The sequence below is a fragment of the Triticum dicoccoides genome, chromosome 2A (assembly GCF_002162155.2).
Source record: "Triticum dicoccoides isolate Atlit2015 ecotype Zavitan chromosome 2A, WEW_v2.0, whole genome shotgun sequence".
In the NCBI taxonomy this organism is placed as follows: domain Eukaryota; kingdom Viridiplantae; phylum Streptophyta; class Magnoliopsida; order Poales; family Poaceae; genus Triticum; species Triticum dicoccoides.
This window is the reverse complement of record NC_041382.1, coordinates 733,610,517-733,619,595: the sequence shown is the minus strand read 5'-3', so window position 1 is coordinate 733,619,595 and position 9,079 is coordinate 733,610,517. Positions and strand designations below refer to the sequence as shown.

The 9,079-nt window shown below is 44.9% G+C and overlaps 1 long non-coding RNA gene across 1 annotated transcript; it reads right to left on the bottom strand.

Annotated features, from left to right (window-relative positions):
* Window positions 1–5,534: 5,534 nt before the first annotated feature.
* Window positions 5,535–6,859, bottom strand: LOC119356764. Its single transcript, XR_005172027.1, has 2 exons — window positions 6,459–6,859; window positions 5,535–6,222 (listed from the first exon to the last, which is right to left on the bottom strand). It is a non-coding gene; the product is annotated as an uncharacterized LOC119356764 (long non-coding RNA).
* Between the last annotated feature and the right edge of the window lie 2,220 nt (window positions 6,860–9,079).

The window sequence follows — 9,079 nt, the reverse complement described above, 5'->3', positions numbered from 1 at the left end:
CTACGTTCCCCAACAATGGGTGCTGCCCCCACGCCACAACAAAATCTACCATACAAAATCAATCAGGGGAGAGCATGCTCATGCCACTGAACTGTCATGCGACCTGAAGGTTGCCGTTTTGCCACGGGCGCGTGATGGCCGGGCTGGGCTCAGCTCATGCGCCTTCCACGGAGGTAGGAGGAGCTCTCACAGGGAGGTAGGATCGGGTAGGACCTAGGCCGCGGCCGGGCCTGGGCTCCGGGAGCAGGAGGCGCGTGCCGTCAAGGAGGCTGGGCGGTTGTCGTCGATGGGGGCTGCTTGCACAGGATGGACGCCGATGAGCAGCTCGTCTGTGCTCCCCGCATGGCCGACGAGCAGCCCATCCATGCTAACCCCACCACGCGTTCAGAGGGCATGGAAATTTAGTGTGTGCTCGCTGTCGGGAACAAACGGAACCGAAAGGAGGCCAGTGCCAGGTGGAGCACAAGGGTTGGGCATCCCGCGAGATGCGGCGGAACCTACCGATCTCGTCCTATTCAGCGACTGTGGAGTGAGGACGGGCACCATGGAGCGGAGGGATGGGGTCGCGGCGGCGGAGGAAACGGAGGGATCGCGGATTCACAGCGGTGGAGGAAACCCTCGCGTTCTATTGCGGGGCAGCAATTCCAACGACGGCTGAGCCTGGGCTACTTATGAAAACATCAGGCTGAGCCCAAGAACGAAACATTTTTCTCTGATGTCCACTTAAATTAGTACCACCTCGTTTATATTATGATTTTGTCTATACAAATCGTAAACGTGTATTATGACATGAGAAGAAAGCGTATTGTGACCGTGAACCCACGGAGTCAGTCCGTGCTTTATTATTAGGGTACAAATCGTAAAAGCGTATTATGACATGAGAAGAAAGCGTATTGTGACGGTGAACCCACAGAGTCAATCCGTGCTTTATTATTAGGGAGAGACTAGCAAATACGCTCGTGCGTTGCAACGGGGAAAACAAATCATTATATGCACGTAGTAGCACATTCATGTTGTCACTTCTCTTCTTCATGACCATCGCCGATGGTTGTCAGTCATCCACCAATTAATGACGACCATGATCAATCCCTAGGTGAGCTTTGTCATCACACTTTAACACACCGTTTTCGCGAGCCCCTCCCTTTGTCACATTGTCAACCAATTCAAGACGAATGTGGTACTCCATGAGCCAAATTGTTTAGCGGATATTGGTGAAGCAAACTGGGCTGCTGAAGAAAAATCATACTGAAGAATCCTCCCTTTATTTCTCTAGTGAATTGTGCAACGTTCTTTAATATTTTTTTAAACATGTATTCCTTTACAGCATGTTTGGTTGGGGGTAGTTAGAACTAGGGAATGGGAACTGAAGGGGTACGAGACTTCAAATCTATTGTTTGGTTAGGGGGATTGAGAATTGATAAGGGAATAGTCATGGGACTTGAGACTCCAACTCTCACCATTTTATTAACAGGGGAGGGGGTGGGAGTTGGAAGGAAATTGTTTTAGTGAGTCAATCTTAGCCCTTCATCATAACTTACGTTAATTTCCCTTGTCTATTTCCTTGTCAATTTCCACGAACCAAACACGGGAATATAATTTCTCATCAAACTTTCACACATAATTTTCATCATGCGCCAAACAGAGGATTGAGAATAAAACGACTCATCCCATGTCTAATCTCAATACAACTCCCTACATTAAACTCTCATTCCCCTTCCCATTTTTTGCCAAACACGCTGTTAATTCTCTTGTATCATGCGTGGGCAACCATAATAGGTCGGTCGACGATGCTCCTTTAATCACGATGTGTTCATGCAGCGCCTACAATTCCGGAGATTTGTTTTCCTTCACCCTAATACACATCCTTCCTTCCCGTGATATGTGCATGCATTGCAGCACCCACAATTTTGGGAATTTATTTTCCTTCACAATTCTAGGAATTTATTTTTCTTCACCCTACAATCCCTCCTCGACGTGATGTGTGCATGCATGGCCCCGGGATTTATTTCAAGTTATAACCGTATTTAAATTGGTGGGTCTAAATGTGAAGTAGCAAGGTGGTACTATCTTTGAAAAAATCATCTCTCATAAAGGTATAATGGAGTGCTAGCTCAGTTGTGTGCTCCCTTCGGTAGTTTACATCAGGTCGGGAGCACGATCCCTCACGGACGCACATTATTTTTGTGCCCCCTGGCATCGGTTGTTTGGGCTGCCGCTTCAGCCGGGCGATCCGCCACAGCAAGGTCGATCCATGGGCTGAGGCCCAGCCAGTTGTGGGGCGCACTGGGAGTAGGCCCAGGTAAATGTCCGTGCGTTGCAACGGAAGAAAATTTTAACCTGGATTCAAATTTAATGAGAATTGTAAAATGCGGCTCATTTTACAAATCTGCTCGGCGCGCCAATTCTTCTATCCAACTCTAACAAATTTTGTATGAATATAGATACAAGGGAACGTAATTCTAAAACATATAGTTCACTTCATATTTTGTCCTATTCCTCTTTCCTCGAGTAGCGGGTATTATTCGCATTTGTAGTGATATATTATAAAAATAATGTTATTACCAGCATGTCCACCAGAGTTTCAGTAAAAGAACAAAAAGAAAAATAGCTAGAATGAAGAATGGATGGAAAAACTTGTGGAACTCACAATTTTTTGTTAATTCCCTCACCTCAGAACTGTTCAATTAAGTTTTGGAAAAAAAGGTGATGTTCAATTAACACGCTCGATTTTCCGTTTAAAATAAGATTAGTAACAGAAATTTAAATAAAATAACACGGCGCAATGATTAATTTTCCACAATCTTGTTTAAGTAGGTTTCGTTTTTGTTTTGCGCTCATTTTCCCAGACTCTTGAATTTCAGCAATCAAATCTCCCACAATCCCCACTTTAGTTTGGAGTTTTTTTTGCGGTCGTTCAATTTAGTGTTCCACATTGCTGCTTTCAGTTAAGCCAGAATCCCAGGAATGCAGCGTTCACGGGCACCTTTCCGCTCAAGACAACCCGGCCTCTTAGAAGCTTGCTCCCACGTTAACCTTTCTTAGGCAACTTGCTGATCATACAGGAGAATTTCTAGTATATAAAGGGCTATGAATTGATCTAAACGAACGATGTGGATGCTCACCTGACTTCGGTCACTCCCAGCGCTATCTATTTTTCCCACGCAGCTTGCGGCCCAGCAAAGGCCTAGCACTCTATTTGGGTAGGCCGAGCGGTGCAATTTTTCAAGCCCAGAGATGCAGCTCAGCGGCAGGACTATTTCATTAGTACAAACGGCCCGCCACAAACACCAACATATGCTAGTTTAATTGGTTGCACCCATGGGCTCCGAAGTGAAGGCCTTGAGTTCGATTTTACAGGTCCACGTATACTTTCCTGATTTTTTATTTTTCGAAATCAAAGGCAACAAGAAAGATCTGGGATTGGGGGCACGGAGGAAGTAAAAATCTGGAGCGCGAGTTAATTGTTCAAAACTTCAGGGGAGTTTGTGCAATGATCATATGAATAGTACCACATCGGATGTAGAAAATAATATAGATGGAAAAAACTGAAAGCGTAAATTTATGGAAAAAAGCGTATTGTGACGGTAAACCCGACAAAGTCAATCCGTACTTTATTATTAGGGAGAGACTAGAAAAATTGTAAGAAAAATTGCCCGTACGTTACAACAGGGTTACACTATTAGAACATAACCGCCATGAAAACTAACGAGGAAGAAAACATGAAAGGATTATGTATGTTTTTAGCTCCTCACCGTGTCGCTGTTGACACCCTTCCCGCTCTGCATCGCGTACATCGACATGACATGAGATGCACAATTGCTTAAGATCTTGCCATGGATCCACCTCAGCCCCGTCGTGAATCCCGGTCGTGTACTGTCACCATGGTGGCCGCACACGACGGGGGTCATGACCAGTACCTTCGTCATCTTTTTTCCCTGCATTCTTGACGACCTTGGAGCGGGTGAGTATAATGTTCCTGAGCTGACGAGATAATGTATCCTGTCCACTCTTGATGTTTGAACCGAAGATTTTGAAGTCCATATGTCAACAGATCATCTTCTTGTATCTTTGTCTCTTTCACAGTAGATGAAAATAAACGGACATAACATGTTTAAATTAGAGGTACATGTGCTATTATGTTCATCTCTAAAATAGATTAACTTAACTGATAATTTGACCCACTTAAAAGTTCTCTGTCAGAGCATATAAAATCACTATGTGCAGTTTACCTAATCTGACCATACTAATTAAGTGTAAGTGTAACTCATGCAAGCAAAAAGGAAATTCACTATGCCCACAAAGATCTAACTTTGTTGATCCTCACGTAACAAATAGTGGGCAACTTCAGTAAAAGAAAAATCCGAATAAAAGTAGATTGTAATTTAAACTGCCCACTGAAGCAATCGTGATACAAGACTGATTGAATACCAGATTTCAATCTTGTGTTGCAACATCTTACACTCACCTGCTCATCGTCTGCTAAACTTGGTTTTGCTCTCTCGCACACAGATGGGCCGGGCTGGAGTTTTCAGTTCCTTTCGTTTTTGAACGGGGTTTTCAGCTCCTTCATGCATCCCTCAAAAGGACATGGCGCAGATTTATTTTCACCATCCCTGCTACTACCAACAACCATCAGAATAACCCATAATCCTTTTATCTCTCAGTTTTGTTTTCTTTATAATGGAGCTCCCTTCTTCTCACAGATCCATCATTCCTTGTCTATCGAGCTCCCTTTGTCCTTAGTTCCTCACCCATCAGAGTCCCCCCATACAGCGCCAAGCAGGCCTGGGTCGCAGCACAGGCGCCATGTAGGAGATTGGCCTAGAGGATTAGGACGTCCGTGCGTCCCCTTCCAGCCGACGGCCAAGTAAGCATCGGTCAGACTGCGGGTGCCGTGAAGGAGCTCAGCCAGGAGGACCAGAACGTCCTTGCCGGTCCCCTTCCAACCAGCGCCAAGCATGCCCGCGTCTCAGCCGGCGGGTGCCGTGGTCTCTGAAGCCATCAATGCTGCGGCGTTGTACGAGTGAAAGGCAGGCACGAGCGATAATGGAGCCGAGATCGGCAGTGTGGAGCGTGGGGATGGAAGGCGGTGGTGCGGCTCCAGCCGTTGGAGGATAGATGCGGGATTGCGGATGGCAACGCTGCTCCGGCCGTAGAAGACGGCGGCGGCGCAGAGAACAGAGACCCAAATCTTGCGTACAACTGCGTATACATATCTACTTGGTGTAGCCCTCACTACGAAGATATTGCAAGGTCAGAACGGCAAGATTCCAGTAAGGTTGGAAGAACGGTGACACATCAATGTTGAGCACGGCCGCCACGACAAGATTCAAGCAGCGTTAAGCACGGGAAGCAAACGAGCAGGGGTTTGATTTATACATGCCCCCGTCGGCCTATGAAACGGGAAAAGGAGTCCCTGCCGGTCATCCCATGGGCGTGTGCTCAAATCGGAATAGGAGTTTGTGTCGGGGTCGACGGGAGAGGAGATCGAGTCGGCCCCGGTGGGGCACTTTGCTCGTGGAGAAGATCGCACGGGGAGACAAAATTTTCTTTATAGATTTTTTTTAGGCGACTACTCTGCGCCGGCGCACCGGCCAAAGTTTCGGCCGGTCTGCTACCTACCGTTCGATGCAAGACAGCGTGGCTGTTAGATCTGGCCCTTTCTTCTCTTGACTCAGTCAACGCTGTCAATTCCCCGCAACCAATCCTTCACACAGCGTTGCCTCATCCGTCGACGCGCGCCAAATTTGTGTGGGCTCCAGCAGAGGGCGCCGCCCATTGTGCCCGCTCTCCGAGCACCGTCGCCCCCGCCAACCGTCTCGTCGTTGCCGGCTCGTCGTCGCCGATGCAGCAAATCGGGGCAAATCCACTGTTTGTAGCAAAAGGAGCCCCAAGTTGCATATGCAGCAAAAACGCAGCCTTGGTTCCAGCTCGGCGCAGCTGCGACCATGGCCTCAAACGGCATGGCGACCATTGCAGCTCTCCGTGGTGACCATCCCAGCTCGCCGCACGTCGTAGCTTTTTTGTTTGCCGGTTGTAGCAATTTTGTTTGTGGGTTGTATCCTTCCTCGGTCGTCGGATGTAGCCGCCGCCGGTCACAAACGCCGATTGTAGCAAAAATCTCCGTCGGTGGTAGCTTTTTCCATTGCTGATAGTAGCAAAAAAATCCATCGGTGGTAGCAAAACAAAACACCGGTTCCAGCAAAACACACAAATGCTTCCCTGTTGCCGTCGCCGTAGTAGCAAAAATTTAGCAGGTTCCAACAAAAAATCTCAAGAGCAGAATTACCATGGTCAGATTGAAGCAAAAAAAAAGGACGGTTCCAGCAAAAATTAATATGATTGAAGCAAAAAAATCTCAGCAAAAAAACTAGAGTAGTGTTCTTGAAGCAAAAAGAATATATGGTTTCAGCAAAAACAAGTGCGGTTCCAGCAAAAGAAAATGCCGATTCCAGCACCTCAGGTTAAGGTTGTCGTAGCTTTTTTCCTAGCCGGTTCCAGCACCTCGGAGTGTGGATGCAACTTTTTTCATGGCCGGTTGCAGCTTCTTCAACAACTGCAGGGAAAAAAAGATGGTTAAGAATGGGTGACGAAGGTGATGGAGTTCATCCATGGCTGCTGGAGAGAGAAGGGGATGGAGTGCATCCATGGCTGCTGGGGAGAGAAGGGGAAGGAGTCCATCTGTGGCTGCTAGAGAGAGAAGGGGATGGAGAACATCCATGGACGCAACTCCCCCACTCGCATCGGCTCCGGCGCTGCTCAACCCACCGGCGCTGGGATTTCAAGGATTCACAGAGAGAGAGAGGGAGAGAGAACGGCGGCAAGGGAGGAACTGGACATGTCTCAAGTGGGGGGCGGGGAAGGGATAAGGTTCCTGTGGATAGCGGTGGGCAAGCGGTCACGTGGGTCCTTGTGGGCGTGCGTTGTGCGAGGAGGCGACCGGCCCAGTTTCGGCCGGCTGACCGATCGCAAACGTTTCCCTTTTTTTTAAGGAGAGATAGATTTTTTTTTGAGCATCAGTACAGACACAAGCGCTCATATACACGCGCATACACTCACCCCTATAAACGCACACACGCATACCCTACCCCTATGAGCACCTTCAAGAGACTGAGCCGGCATATCATCTTGAGATTTACGAAGTCACCGTAGGCGCCTCGTCGTCGACGGGAACATCTCCTCCCACTGAAAGCGCATCGCCGGAAATCCTGAAATAAATCCAGGAATAATGCGATCACCGGGATTTCAACTCTGATGGGTTGGGGATACCACTGTCCACCTAACCAACTCGACCACAGGTTGATTCGCTTAAGGAGAGATAGACGTGAGCGAGAGGATGAGCGGATATCATTTTAAGGCCCACCAGTCTTGGTCCATGGGCTGATATGAGATTGAGACGATTTGGGCCTACAAAATAAAAAATAGCCACGCTAGCAAAACGGCGTGCGTGTGTGAATCGGATGAGAAGCTTGCGATGCGTATGTGTGAGAGACGTACGTAAATTTTTATCACGGACCGAACCATGAAACCAAACCAAAAATGAACCATGAAACGGACAGATGAACATGCTATTAGTATCTCCTCCTTTATATTATGATTTTGTCTATACAAATCGTAAAAGCGTATTATGACATGAGAAGAAAGTGTATTGTGACAATGAACCCAACAAAGTCAATTCGTGATTTATTATTATAAGGAGACACTAGTACAAATGTCCGTGCGTTACAACGGGCAAGAAATCTTGCAAAACCTGCTTCATTTGTCATTAGGTATAATTTTTTCTTTGAGTTGCAATCGCTGTGATTTATTAACCAGTCTCCACTGATTCGAGCCTACCAGCGTAATAACACACACGGGCGGAACATAGAACCATGTTTTACAAAGCTTATTCACACATCCTTCCTTAGCCAAAAACATGGGCAACTTTGTTCGCGAACGACGCACCCGGCAAACCTTGGACTCCGCGCAGTCCTGAAGAAGTTCTTTATCGTTACACACCATTTCTTATATCCACTTTTAATAAATGTCACTATTAATGCTACATTGATTTTTTGCTTCTAGGTTGAATTTTGGTCGTTAAGAAGCCACCTTGGCATTCTTCGCCTGATTGAAGAGTAGTTCATGGAAAAGTTTCTGGATCTGTTTTCCTTTTTTCTTTTCAAAAAACATGATTTTGTTAATAAATGTAAATGCTTTAATAAAAAAATTCGAACATTTATAAATGCAACTTTTTTAAAAAAAAATGGATCAACTTTTGTGAATTTTGACCAGTTTTTAAAAAGTGTGAATATATATAACTGTGTACTTATTATAAAATATATTTTTACTATGTTGAGTTTTTTTACATGTATAAATTTGTTGTTTGGTTGGGCATTGCTATTCTTTTATTTTTCATTATTTTCGCTTGGCCCAAACAAAGCACTTGACATAGACACTTCACGTATAGCACCGTACATGCCGCGGTCACGAAAGCGCGAACCCACAGCCCCCCGCGCGCCCTGTTGTGCCGGCCCATGCGCAGGGACGAACTTTCACTATTTTTTTGTTTTTTTCCTGGCTTTTATTCTATGTTACAGTAATTCGGGATTACAAAAAGGTTCTAAAATTTCCATAAAAGTGTGAGTTTTGAATTGTCAAAAACAGTTCTTAAATTCAAAAAATTGTCCATGGTTTCAAAAAATATAAACATTTTTCATATTAATGAACATTTTTTTATTTTGATGTAAAAAATTATGAGCATTCTTTAATAATGATGAATGCTTTTAAACTTGAAGAACAAATTTTAAATTCGGTGAATTTTTTTCTAACTTGATGATCAAAATTTGTATTCGAAAACTTTCTTTTGAAAAAATGATGAACACATTTTAAATTTGGTGAAAAAAAATTAAAACGATGAAATTTTGAATTTTGATAAACATTTATTAAGTCTAATAAAAATTTGAATTCAATGAACATTTTTTGAATTCGGTGAACAAAAAAATCTTCGTGAATTTGAAAAGAAATTTCACAAAGAAAGTGAAAAGTAAATATGAAAAAAGAAGAAAGAAAAAGAAAAACAGAAAAGGAAAGGAAAAAAAGA